Here is a 13,618-nt window from a genome sequence, read left to right on the forward strand (position 1 = left end):
TAGAGAATCCTTAAAGCAAAAATGCACTCACTTAAGTAATACCTACTTAGGTTTTAAGGATTCGGTAATTTACTGATTCCTTAAAATAAGGAATTGGAATGTTACCGATTCCTTAGAATAACGAATCGGTAAATTACCGAATCCTTATTTACAGCCTCCTACATTTGAAAGGGCTAAATACCGGTCTGTAACGGAAAATTCACTGATTTGTGGCCATTACTGACCGGTATTTAGCTGCCTACGTCTGGCCCTTAGTCTCTTATCGGTAAACACTTTGAGTGCTTGGAAACTGGCTTTGTTAAAATAGCGAGTTCTTTAAAATAATCCTTGTGAATCTCCCTCCCCTGCTCTGTGCCGAGTAGTCACTTGTGAAGTTCTAGTTAATCCCCATAGTTTTGAAGTATGGACCAGGTTTGAGTGAGACTTCAGACCGACCTCCAAATGTGTTAGTGTCACTCGTGATGAGTGAGGCTTGAGGGCTCTGATGTATGCACCTCCGAACTAATGTCACTGTCGAGGCACTCAAGGCTGCTTGTATGACAATGCTACAAAGAGTTGACACACTCGCTGATCAATGGTGTATTGATGACGAGCGTACTGTGATATAAGAGCCTATGTGAAAGAGTAGAATATTTTTGAGTAATGAAATGCCCCTCCCCTGTTCTTCAGACCAGTAATACCCACTCATGTTTATGATACAATGCAAACTGTGTGAGGAACTTCTGGTTCATACTTGGTTGTCCTATCTTAGGAATTAATTGTTTCAAAGATATATTGCTTTATTTTTGGTCAATGAATCTTTGTTGAGAGAGGATGGTGGTTACTGGAAACAAAAAAACAAAGCCTGGAAGAGACCGCTATCTTAATATTTTAGGAGACAGTTGTGCTCTTAAACCAGAAACTCAAAACCTAATTAGAACCTACATTTCAGTTTTGTTTGAGGATATAAAACTGTATCAAATATAAGGAATAACCCACAGACACAGGAAAATTAGAAATAAGCTCCTTCAATTGTCGCTTTGACACATGACCTATGCCTCATTGTCACTGATCTGGTGTCTTAAACTCCATGGTATTTACCTCTGTTTACTTTGCTATCTAGGATGTTGTGGATTTGAACAACTGCAAATAAATTATTTAAAAGAATAAATAAGCTGCCCAGTTTAATTGGAAAACTGACTGATATTCTGATATATTCATTGAAATACAGATATATTCATTGAAATACAGATATATTCAATGAAATACAGATATATTCATTGAAATACCGACTGTCGCTTCCAGTTGTCACCTTTCTGTAAATACTCTTAAGTCCTATACAACAATGTTTGGAAGATGCTCATCTGAAGTGAAGCTATAAATGCTTTTTTACAGCAGCAGCCAAGGGTGAGGCCCTGTACTTGAACTGTCTGACCCTTAAAAACATTCCTGTCTGAGACATCTGAAATCCCAGGTCTTTACAGGTATAAATGCTTGTTTATGTGAAATGTATTCACTCTTGGAGCCTGGAGGCGGCGGTTCCGTCAGCGGCCACCAGAGGGCGATCCTCGCCTGCTGATGAAACCCACTGAGCTGCACATTGGATGAAAAAGAGAAGGGTTTCCTCTTCCAGGTCAGCGGTGGCAGAGACAGCACCAGCAGAGGGGGTGACATCACTTTCTCCCTGTGCTCTGTGCCCAGCCTGTTGCAGAGGAGGAAGGGGCCCTGTCTGTCTGTGTTTGCAGTTACCTCCATCTTCAGACCCTCACAGAACCCCCCTCAGACCCCAGATCTGCCCCTGCCCCCCACAGGCCCCCAGGAGGAGGAGAGAACCTGGACAGGTTTCTGATCAGGTAGGAGAGCTGCTAACTCACTTGGCTGCAATTTATGAATCCATGGATCAGATTCCCCCCCCTGGCATTCATGGTGACATCAGGAGAGCTCAGCTCTTCCTGCTGCTGAGGATGAGTGGGGAGCGGAGGAGGTGCGGCCTGCCCAGGGTCAGAGGAGGTGAGGCATATCCATGGGGTGCAGAGGAGGAGAGGCCTGTCCAGAGGAGGGGCAGAGGAGGTGAGGCCTGTCCAGAGGAGGTGCAGAGGAGGAGAGGCCTTGAGCTGGGGTTCAAAGGAGTCGGAGCCTGTCCAGAAGGGTTGAAGAGGATGTGAGGCCTGGCCAGGGGTGCAGAGGAGGTGAGGCCTGTCCAGGGGGCAGAGGAGGAGAGGCCTGTCCAGGGGTACAGAGGAGGTGAGGCCTTTCCAGGGGTGCAGAGGAGGTGAGGCCTGTCCAGGGGTGCAGAGGAGGAGAGGCCAGGGGTGCAGATGAGGTGAGGCCTGTCCAGGGGTGCAGATGAGGTGAGGCCTGTCCAGGAGTGCAGAGGAGGTTAGGCCTGTCCATGTGTGCAGAGGAGGTAAGGCCTGTCCAGGTGGGCAGAGGAGGTGAGGCATGTCCATGGGTGCAGAGGAGGTGTGGCCTGTCTAGCGGTACAGAGGAGGAGAGGCCTGTCCAGTGGTGCAGAGGAGGTGAGGCCTGTCAAGGGGTGCAAAGAAGGTGAGGCCTGTCCAGGGGTGCAGGCCTGTCTAGCGGTGCAGGCCTGTCTAGCGGTGCAGAGGAGGAGAGGCCTGTCCAGGGGTGCAGAGGAGGTGAGGCCTGTCAAGGGGTGCAAAGGAGGTGAGGCCTGTCCAGGGGTGCAGGCCTGTCCAGGGGTGCAGAGGAGATGAGGCCTGTCCAGGGGTGCAGAAGGGGAGAGGCCTGCCCAGGGGTGCAGATGAGTTGAGGCCTGTCCTGTGTTTGGGTGGTTCATAGAAGGTGTTTGTCCAGGCAGGGTGGTCGAGAGCTGAGTTTAAGTTTGTTAATTGTTGTTCCAAGAGATTTGTGGAATGAGTGTAAGTTGTTTGTAAACTGGCTAATTGAAGAGCCACAGAGTGAAGCGCCTCCAAATATTTTATTATATATTACAAGAGATTATTGCAGATTTGCAGACAATATTGCAAAGTCGAAGACCGGGTAAAAGAGGACGCATCATTTAGCGTTGCATCCAGATGTTAGTGCTTAATGTGAGGGGCTGCAGACTAACATTCTGGATGAGATTTTGTTGTAACCAAAGTACTCTAGTGACAATTTTATTACTAAGCAGAAGAAGATCAAAATAAAAATAATGATCGCTCAGACAACATTTTTCCAAACGGGTGACGAAAGTGGTTCTCATGGATTGTATTCTTGTTTTGATTCTGGGTTTGTTCCTGGTATGAATTTGGAAATGCACGGCGTTGGTGTGCAGAGTAATGATGTTCAGTATATGCAAGGAGGAAATGTTGTTCCTCTGGGTCAGGGCCGGACTGGGAACCCAAACCAGGCCTGACAATTTTGACGGACCAGCTCCCTGCCTCTTTTGTTGCTGGGGGTGATATAGCAACACCACAGCAAAACCAGCCCCCAGTGACCAGCACTGAACAATCGGTCCCCACTGTTCCAGCCTCCCGGGGAAACACCGGAAGCCTGTTACGGCCAGTGCGGCACCGCTTAGGGTATCGGTTTTACTGACAGTGGCAATTTAAATACCTCAAACACTAATAATGTGCAGAATAAGACATGATCTGTGCGATGTTTGCAGAACACCAAATTCTCAACAAATGAGAAATTTCCTAGTTATCACAAAGGAAAGTTTCAATTCTTTTAAGGACGCGGAGGCGAGGGTTATGCATGACCTTTCTTCATTTTATTAACAGCAAGTTAGAAGAAACAGAAAAAACACAGGCTGCCAATTACATATCCCATGAGGCACAACAGTAACCATGGGAGCCAGTCCACCAATCATAGTCCAGCCGAATACATAAAGCAGCTCCCTCGACGAAGTCCGTCCTCTTTCGTCGCTGCAGGAAGTTAAGTCGTCCCCAGATTAATCCGTCTTCTGATCAGATCCTAGGGCAACAGAAAACGAAGAGAAGAACCACAGAGCAAGATAAAATGCAAATGCAAAAGTACTATCAGTAGCATAACCAAAAGAGAAATAGAACGTGCAAATGTACAGAATAAGATCAATGCACAAAATACCATAAATATAAGAAACCATTACTCTCCTGATATGTAGAAATACGAAATCCAGCAAGACCTCCAAGCGTAAGGGAGGGAGGCTCGAAAAGCCAGGGTGGGATAATCCTCGACTCCGTGTCCTTAATAGAATTGAAACTTTCCTTTGTGATAACTAGGAAATTTCTCATTCTATGTCAGGAAGCAGGGGCGAGGATTATGAAAGTTCAAAGCTTACTCTCCACCAGCGCAACGGCTTCATGAATTTGTTTAATAGAATTTCTTAAAAGTAGATTCTGAAGACCAATCAGCTGCATTCATAATGTCCCCAACCTGCAACCTACCTGGACAGCCTTGGAGGCCATTGCTCCCCTACTAGAATGAGCCCCAAAATGCCTGACGCCAATACCAGATTCAGTCATAATCCATTTGACCCATCTAGCAATGGTAGGAGAAGATACCGCCTGAAACGGTTTTTTAATGGCAATCAGAAGTTGCCGTTCACCCGGAGGACGAACCTCCAAAGTCATATCTTCATAAGATTTTAAACATTGAACAACACACAATTTCGGAGAATCTGGAAAAGCAGGATAGATTACTGACCTCGTACTTGATTTAGTTCTCCTGGAGATGGTAAAGGTAACACCTTCCGGGGAAAAAACACAGGCAGAAATATCAAGGGCCCTGACATCCGACACTCTCTTACAAGAAATAGAGGCTCCGGCGGACGTGAAAGACGTATGCCTTTCAAAAGCTTACAAACCAATGGGTGCTCCCCAATCGGAGCCCCATCCACGAGAGAGTGACCAGCAGAAATGACCGGCCTAAAAGAGTTGATAGTGCAATAGGCTAATTTCTGATTAAAAAGTTCCGATAGGAAGTTCACAACTTCTGCAACGCAGGCGCCCACGGGATCCAGGTGTTTTGCCACACACCAATGAACCCATCTTCTCCAAGCTGATCTGTATCGCTTGGTAGTGCCCAGGGCCCAAGCCTGCTGCATAAGGAGTTCAGCTTCTCTGGAAAGCGAGACGTCAGTCCAACGTCTCTGAAATCCTCCATGCCATAAGATGTAGATGGCCTTGGAGAACCAGGGGGTGAGGAAGTCCCAGAGGGTCTGAGGGGATGTTGTTGAAAGACGGCAACCGAAGAGGTCTGTCCCAAGATAATTCTAGAAGGGACGGAAACCAAATCTGGGCTCTCCAAATTAGAGTGATCAGGATCAGAGAGGCCCTCTGTCTGCGGACCTGGGTTGCAACCCTTTGGATGAAAAGGAAGGGTGGAAACACGTAAGCTGGTATCCCCGACCAATCCTGAAGGAAAACGTCCACTGCCTCTGCTCCCGGATCCCGTGTCCAGCTGAAGAAACGGGGAACCTGAGCGTTCCATCTGGATGCAAAAAGATCAACTAGGGGAAGGCCCCAAAGGGACACAATCTGAGAGAACACTCCGGGATCTAGTCTCCAATCGCTGGCATCCCTGAAATTCCTGGAATTCCAGTCTGCCACACAATTCTGATCTCCCAGGGGATACTCTGCCATCACCGAAATCTGATGTTGGAGGCAGTAATGCCAAAAATCCTTGGCGAGATCCGCCAGAATCTTGAAATGAGTACCTCCAAGGCGATTGATGTACCTCACCGCCGTCGTGTTGTCCATCCTGAGAAGGACACAACAGGACACTCTGTTGGTCGTGAAAGATCGAATGGCAAAGGAGCCCGCTAGGAGTTCCAGGCAATTGATATGGAGAAGGAGTTCCTCTTACGTCCACCGACCTCCCACCGAAATGAAAGCCGCATCTGGCACCCCAGCCGAGGCGACTGGCATCCGATTCTATCACTAGATCCGGATGGGATCCGAAGATCGCTATCCCATTCCAGGCCTCCATATGGTCCATCCACCAAAGAAGTTCCGCCCTGGCCTCCGAGGAAAGGGAGATCAGCTCCGAGTAAGTGAGACCCCTGCGCAGGTGGGAGGCCTTCAACCTCTGCAGGACCCTGTAATGTAGAGGACCTGGAAAGATGGCTTGAGTCGAGGACGTAACAAACCAACAATCCTGGCCAGCTGTCGCAGGGATATCCTGTCTCTGCGGAGAACCTGTCGAATCTCCTTCTTGATCTTTGAAATCTTCTGAGAAGGAAGATTCAAGGAGGCATCCCTCGTGTTGATGCGAAAGCCTAGAAAGATCATGCTCTGTTGGGGAACCAGGTCCGATTTCTGGACATTGATGGTGAACCCCAGATTCTGTAATAGGGATATTGTAATCTGTAAGTGAAGGATAAGATGATCCCTGGATTGATCCATGAGCAGGATATCGTCCAGGTAAATTATTAGTCGAATACCCTTGGTGCGGAGATGTTCCACCACAGGACGAAGAAGCTTGGTAAAACACCAAGGAGCTGTTGAGAGACCAAAGGGAAGAGTTTTGAATTCGTAAGTTTGACCCTTCCACTGGAATTGCAGGAACCTGCAATGGGGGGGGGGGGGGGGGGGGGGGGGGGAATTGGAACTGACAGATACGCATCTTTGAGGTCTAACCGGACGAACCAATCGTTCTGGAGAAGAAGGTCCCTAAGCAGATGAATTCCCTCCATCTTGAAGTGCCGGTAAACTAACCACTCGTAGAAGGACCTGAGATTGATAACCGGTCTGAAGCCTTTTTCTTTCTTTCCTACCAGAATAATATTGCTTAAGAATCCGCACGGATGAAGATGGGAGAGAGTGATAGCACCTTTTGAAAGAAGATCTAGAACCTCGTGATCTATCAGATCGGTCTCTGAGTCTGAAAAAACCAAAGGGCGAGGATGAGATGTTTGGATGGGGGACCTGTAGAACTCTATGTGAAACCCTTGAACTGTCTCTAACACCCAAGGATCTGACGTTAAATCCGCCCAGTTTGCTAGAAACAGAGAAATCCTGCCCCCAGACGAACAGGAGAGAGGATTTTCAAGCTCGTGCATTCTTGTTGCCACCACGGCCTCTGCCTTGTCCCTTGCCTCCACAGGAAGGATAGAATGTTCCTTGTCTGCCATCGTTCCATCCATTATTTTTTTGTCTGGTCTCTATTGGGACCGTGGTTTATTTGTCGGCCGGAAGAGCGACCCCTGCCTCGCCCGGCCCCCCCAAAAACCTTATCCAGGGCAGAAAAGGTGGCTACAAACTTTCCTAGCTCCTTAACGAAGGGATCACCAAAGAGCATACCTTGAGCTACTGAACCTGCCTCGTAGGAAGACAGTTCTCCTAATTTGGAATCAATTTTCAAAAGTAGGTAACGGCGACGCTCGGCGGAGAGGGCACAAATGCCATTGCCCAAGAGACACATTGCCCTTTGCGCCCATCCCGCTTTATCGTCCGTCGGGAGAGGAAGGCCTGACTCTCTGGACCGTTCCGCTAACTCAATGATTTTAGTTAGGGGTTCCACAACATCAAGAAGCTTGTCCTGACAAGCCCTCCAGGAACGATCTATCCCCTTTTTTGGATCCTTCATGTATTTAGCAAAAAATGTGCAGAGCTTGGGGTCCAACTCTGGGGTACTAGCAACGCGGTTGGGAAAAGACGGTCTAGGGCATTCTGACCTAAGGCGGGATCTCACCTATTGAGAAAGAGGCTGCCTAATCTTTGCGGCAACATAATCCACCGTCTTCTTATCAGGTACCCAATCAGAACTCCGAGGTCGAAAGATACAGGAAGGGTCAAACATATCCACATAAACCTGAGCTCCATCACCAACATCAGAACAAGAATAACGTGGACGCCAAGACCTGCCCGAATCAAACATATCGTCGGAGGAATTGTCATCATCCCCAAACACCTCCTCATCTTCACCCTCTCCGTCTTTGGGAAACCCATCATCAGCGTCCAAGTCTGGGGTGGACTCACCCCCAGTTTATCCGGGTAAGTCTTCCTCCCGTAGGGTGCGCTTCTTAGCGTGCGCGCACTCTTATGGAAGACCTCCGCAAGCTTCCTGAAGCCTTCCAGGTGCCCCGCGTCACGCCTAATGGCCTTACGTGGCACCACAGGGTGAATTCCACTAGGCCCAGCCCCACTGTCTCCCAGGAAACCAGTGTAGTGTAGTTCCTATTTTCCCAATAGGCTCTGCGCATTGGAATAATATAGACAGCAGTTTAGACGTAGGACGAGGTTATCTAGGTCTCTACTGACTATATTAAACTTAATTAATTTTGCCAGCTAGCTCAGAGGTCACTAGAAACTTTCTCGAGTGAACAAGGAGGTGTTAACTTCCCTGAATAGACAAGAAGGGATTCGTTTCTGACAACCGTATAAACATGACAACTTTGCTCCCTCAGAATAAGAGTGTATCTCCAGAGTCGTGTGAAAACAATAGACAACTATTTCACTCAGTCAATCGTGCATGCTTTAGTTTCACCAGAGTGCAGATAAATAGAGAGACAGGCGTTTTCAATAAAAGTTGTTATTTATTAAGCAGTCTTCTTTCTCATGCAAGAGAAATGAATTGCCACAGTTGCAATACTTATCATGAAGTAAATTGCGTACAGTAAAAGGAGTATTATGAAATAATACTGTAAAAGCATTGATATGGTTTCTTAGCCATATGATACTTTAAAATGGTTAAAATATATACATACATAAAAACATTGACTAACGTACTCAACTGGTGCTTCTAATATACGCCTACCCCGGTGTACCTGACCTAAGCCTAATACGTGGGAAGGAGTAAGTGAGTAGCAGTTTAAGTTAAGTTGGTTGTTTGCCAAGAATCTGAATCAAGAATTCTCTTAAGGTTTTAGTCAGCTCCGTACCTTGGTTTTTAGAATGAAGGAGGTCTTGTATCTCTCTCTCAGGACTAGATCTCCCAGTAACCCGCAAGGGTGACTGGAAACACCGGAGCTGGATTTCTCGGCAGGAGAAAAGACAGCGTCTCTCTCAGTGCGTCAATGGGAGGGTCGGCTTCCTTCAGCTCTCGCATCAGCTGGGCTTCGGGCAAGTAGATAGCCGCTCTGCTCCAAACTACCACCGTGTATTTGCTTAAGGCAACGTTGGTATATTTATACCTGGAAGGTGCCGTGTTTGATATAAGGTTTGACATAAGACGTCACTAAGAACTAATAGTATGTTCTGGACTCCAGGAGTTCTTGCGCAAATCAAGACAAAAGCAAGGGGAATTCCCGGTCTGCTGGAGGCTTGGATTTGTTTAAAGAACACGTTGTACTTTCTAGGAATCCATGGCAGTAGCCTTGCCGTATTAGGACTGCATTGGCTATGACTAAATATGGACATGATTCTTATGCCTTTATAAGGATATGTTTTGTTATAACCACATAAGGGCATGAATCGGGAATATTTAATTAGGGTCCTAGATCGATTCACAACACCCACTCCACGTATTATGTCAATCATTACTAAAAATACTAAGCAATAGCAAACATATAACGATGCATGTGTTTTCCAACCCTCCCCAAAATACATTGATTGCATTTGAAATGGTATATGGTATATACACGAAAAATGAGTATTATACTGTACGTTTCTTAAGCAGTTGTATCATTCAGATAATGCATATATAAATATCGTCTGAATGATTTGCGAAAATTACATTTATGAAATGGCTCTGAATACAGAAAAGAAGGTCGAGACCATTTCATCACATATTTATACAATACTGTACATATGCTAGAGGCTGATGTAAAATATTGTCTCTAGAGTTCCTAAAAATAGAAGCTCTGTTCTCTAAGAATAGTTCTACTTTAAGCAGAGTACCATGTGCCAAAAAAAAGGTAAATATTTTGGAAATGTAAAAAATTATAATTTCGTTTTCAGGGGAAAAATAGTTCCAATTGTTTTCAGTAGTGTTGTTTATCAAAACTGAAGGCCGAACTCAGAGTTCAGGGAACGCTGTGTGCTCGTTGTTTTAAAAGTTATTCTCGTTGCTAGGAGAGAACATCATATCAGACAGGCTTGTGAAAAATTGGTCTACAACAGTAGGTGAAAGTTCGACCAAGTCCGAAAAAGCTGAAATTGTGCATATGTGAGAGTGATTGCTATCATCGATGTCTGGATCAGCAATGCTCTCAGAAGGTTGTACCTGTGTGGTGCTGCGTTCATCTCGTACTTCACCGCCACCTACTCGTAATGGTGAAGTCTCAACGAATGCCGCCATCAGAATAGGTAGCCGCTGGGGACAATACGTTGCATGAGTCGTTACCGGACCGAGCAAAGTATCGATATCCATTGGTACTGCTGATGGTAGTGTAAGACAGATGTCCAACACGCATTCTTCTCCGCATAGCAGACATCGAAGCACAGGTAAGATGCAATCTTGCCAGATTGGTCTGAATGAAATAAACCAGGTTGCACTTAGATCTCTTAGCAGGGCTAATCCGAGCACTTTAGTGATTTGGTCCCGGTAGCGTATTGCTAGGATCGTTTCTTCCATTGTAGCTAGGGTTTTGTCTGTGGCTTGGCTTGCCATATCGGAGCAGAAGGAGCAAAATAAAATTCCTTCTACAAGTCACAAAAGAAGAGGCAGGCCGCCAAATAATGAATGCACACAATTCGGGAAGATGTTCAGGACTGCTTCAAATGGTGCTAATAGCCCTGAAACATTGTCTTAAATACATGTGCGATGCCACTGGTATCAGACATGTTAAAAATCTGACTTAACACTTCTACTAAATGTACGGGGCAATTTGTTGATAATAGGGAGTGTATCTCTGCCGCTGTCCTTGCAACCTGCAGATCATACGTCTCTTTGGACGAGGTTAAAGGCACAGTTGTCTGTAAAAGAATAGACTTCATTCTGCTTAAAGTATCAATTCGAATAGAAGAGATATTCAGAGAAGGCCAAAGTGTTGCCTCTATGTCTGGATTGCTGATAGGATAAAATACTTGCATACAGCAAATGACCCTGGATGTGACGGTTACGATATAGGCTTTTCCGAGCACCATGCCACAACAGCTGTGGTCACTTATTAGAACGTAACTGCAGTTGGAAAGCTGCCTGAAAAAAGGCTCTATCTGTGTTGCAGGAGTGCCATGCAGATGACATGAAAGGTTATTCGATGAACCTTCGCAGGCTCCATGCAAGTTAATACCTTGACACATAAGTGTACCGCTTAGTGATTGTTTACAATTGTTACCATAAGGAATACCTCTTTATTTCTCCCACTCCAACATCTATGAGTGTAAGGTAATTTCCAGGTTGATTTGATGTATCCTTTACCCAACCTTTCATACAGGCCTGCTGGTATATATTTTTGGCAATACTTAAACTGGAAAGTTGTTATCGGAATTGTAATAATTCCGTGTATTATCCATTCAATGACAGGTCTCTCTGACATTGTCAATGGTAATCTCTCAAGTTTTTCAATGCTCAGAATCATATAGTCTGCTCCTTTTTGTGCCAAACTGAATTGTTTATCAGTAAGGTTAAAGATAGAGAATAATGACGTTGTGTTGATTAGACGCCATGGCACGTAGCCTGAACGCAGGTTTTGCAACGTCCAGCCTAGCTGTACAATAGAACGTAATTAGGACTGACCATGTAGTAACATTAGCAAGTCCTGCTCTATTATATCAATAGCAGATGATGCAATACTGTCCAATGAATAAATCCTGGAGGACAGAGTCGTTAACCCATTGTCCACTACAGAAAGTGATTTTTCCAAATTTATACGATCAATTTCTCGTATTTTTGCTGCAGTATCAATTTGCATTACTTTCCAAGCTTCGTTGTAAGCAGCGTATATACCGGCGTATATGAAACGTTTTTGACGCTGTTTGCGAGGTCCCATTATGAAATCTCGCAAGTCAGTACCGTCTTTAAGTAAAGTCAAGTGTTGCTTAATTTCTGGCAGTGTGGATTTCTGTAGCCATTTAAGGCAGAGTTTTCCTACACTATATGTTGTAACTATCCATGGATGTTGTCTCTGGGAATATCTTGGGTCTGACCTGTTCTGTTTGAACCCCTGTGTTTTGTTCAGGAATCTATCTTGACAGTTATTAGTGTCTGTGGGCCAGATCAACCATTTTTTCCAATCAGGATTTGTTCTGTTTTGGTGTAAAATATGGGATACATCTACCTCCATATCTGTAGTACTACTATCATCAGGTATGGGTGTTGGAATAGATGGTTTGTTTAAATCTTTAATCTTGGCTAAACCAAGACAGGTTGTCTGTTGAATGGTGTCATTCAGGAATATAATTTGTTATGGGATCACGCAGGCTCTAAATAATGCTTCTAGACCTTGTACCTACCAGTCTTTTGTCCACCAGATAGTTTTTGTTTCAATGTTATTTTTCCAAAATTCAAAACCAATTGTAGACATTTTATCATAACATTTTTCAGAATAAATCATTTTAGTATTTGTCAATATTGTTTTCATTCCTGTCTTATTTGTCATTTTAAAATAAAACGTTTCTGGATCACTGTTGTTAAACCGTGAGAAGTATGTGAATTTCTCAAAAAATGTTTTCGAGCTGCCCATCGGCGGTGTTGGACAATGTTCCCATTGATTATAAGTTAAAACATTTCTAGGTTGAGCAGATTTATGCAAATAGTGATGACCATAGTGGTTAAAACAGTACATTTCTTCATAGTTCGATGAACCTTGTAAATAATCATGTTCTGTAAATTTTGCTGACATTACTAAATCTGACATCATATTATTAATATTTTCAAAGTCCCAATCATCAGAGAAAGTACTTGGTGTCACAAAGTCACTTAAGGAAACCTTAAATTGATGAGGATATTTCAAGAGCTCAATCGGGCCATAGATGTCATTCTCCGTTTTGTCCCATGCTACCCCACCGGGTATTGGATTGGCTGTGATGTTTACTGGTGACAGTTCTCTTTTCTCGATGTGAGAGGATCTGTGAGGCTTTAGGACCAAGTTGATGTTCTGACTTGCTGTGGCCATTGTACTATATTTTCCATCAATAAATCTACCCAAACATAAAACCATGATGAGCCAAAGGAGGAGGAAAAGTACACCTAACACAATCCAAAATTCAATCCATGGTGAAACCAGAAATGTTTCTTTTAGTTGGTGAAAAAGTTCAGTTATTTTTTCTTTGAAAGTTTTTGTTGCTGGCATTTCTTCATGCTCGCTTGGATTATAAGAAAAGTCATCGAAGTTGACGAAGTAGCCGGATGCAGTTCTGTCAATTGTTGGAATTGTTTCCGGATTTTCATTTGTCTTTGCATTTTTTTTTGTTTCATTAGCATAGTCTGAGGCTACATCATTGTAGACTGGTGTTTCTTGACGAACTGTTGCAATTTGGGTTTCAAGAGGCACAAGTTCCATGGCGTTGTTGCATAGTCCATTTTTGTTCACTGTAGGTTTATCAAAGGTGATTAGTCTCTCAGTTTGAACCTCTTGGATTGTAGCAAGATTTGGTCTTCTACTATTTCTTGGGAGTCCACTGGGCCTACTACTTATTATTGGCCACATGATTGTGGTTTTACCAGGTCGATGGATACAACTCTGTTCTCCTTTTTACCAGCAAGGGGCGGTAGTACTACTGATCTTGTTCAGCTGACAGCTAAGACAGGTACTGCTTTTCTGTAAGAAGGCCCAAATACCTTCTTCACCGCGATCTTTTCTCTGACTAGATCCCCAATCTTTGGAATCCAG

The 13,618-nt window shown here is 44.6% G+C and overlaps 1 protein-coding gene across 1 annotated transcript in view; it reads left to right on the forward strand.

Annotated features, from left to right (window-relative positions):
* Window positions 1-1,630: 1,630 nt before the first annotated feature.
* Window positions 1,631-13,618, forward strand: part of LOC144805512 (uncharacterized) — a 56,086-nt gene continuing 44,098 nt past the window's right edge. The window contains exon 1 of the mRNA XM_078672052.1: window positions 1,631-1,832. The gene's annotated coding sequence lies outside the window, so the exon portion shown is untranslated. The remainder of the gene's footprint in view (window positions 1,833-13,618) is intronic.

This window comes from Lissotriton helveticus (genome assembly GCF_964261635.1).
Source record: "Lissotriton helveticus chromosome 1_1 unlocalized genomic scaffold, aLisHel1.1 SUPER_1_unloc_12, whole genome shotgun sequence".
In the NCBI taxonomy this organism is placed as follows: domain Eukaryota; kingdom Metazoa; phylum Chordata; class Amphibia; order Caudata; family Salamandridae; genus Lissotriton; species Lissotriton helveticus.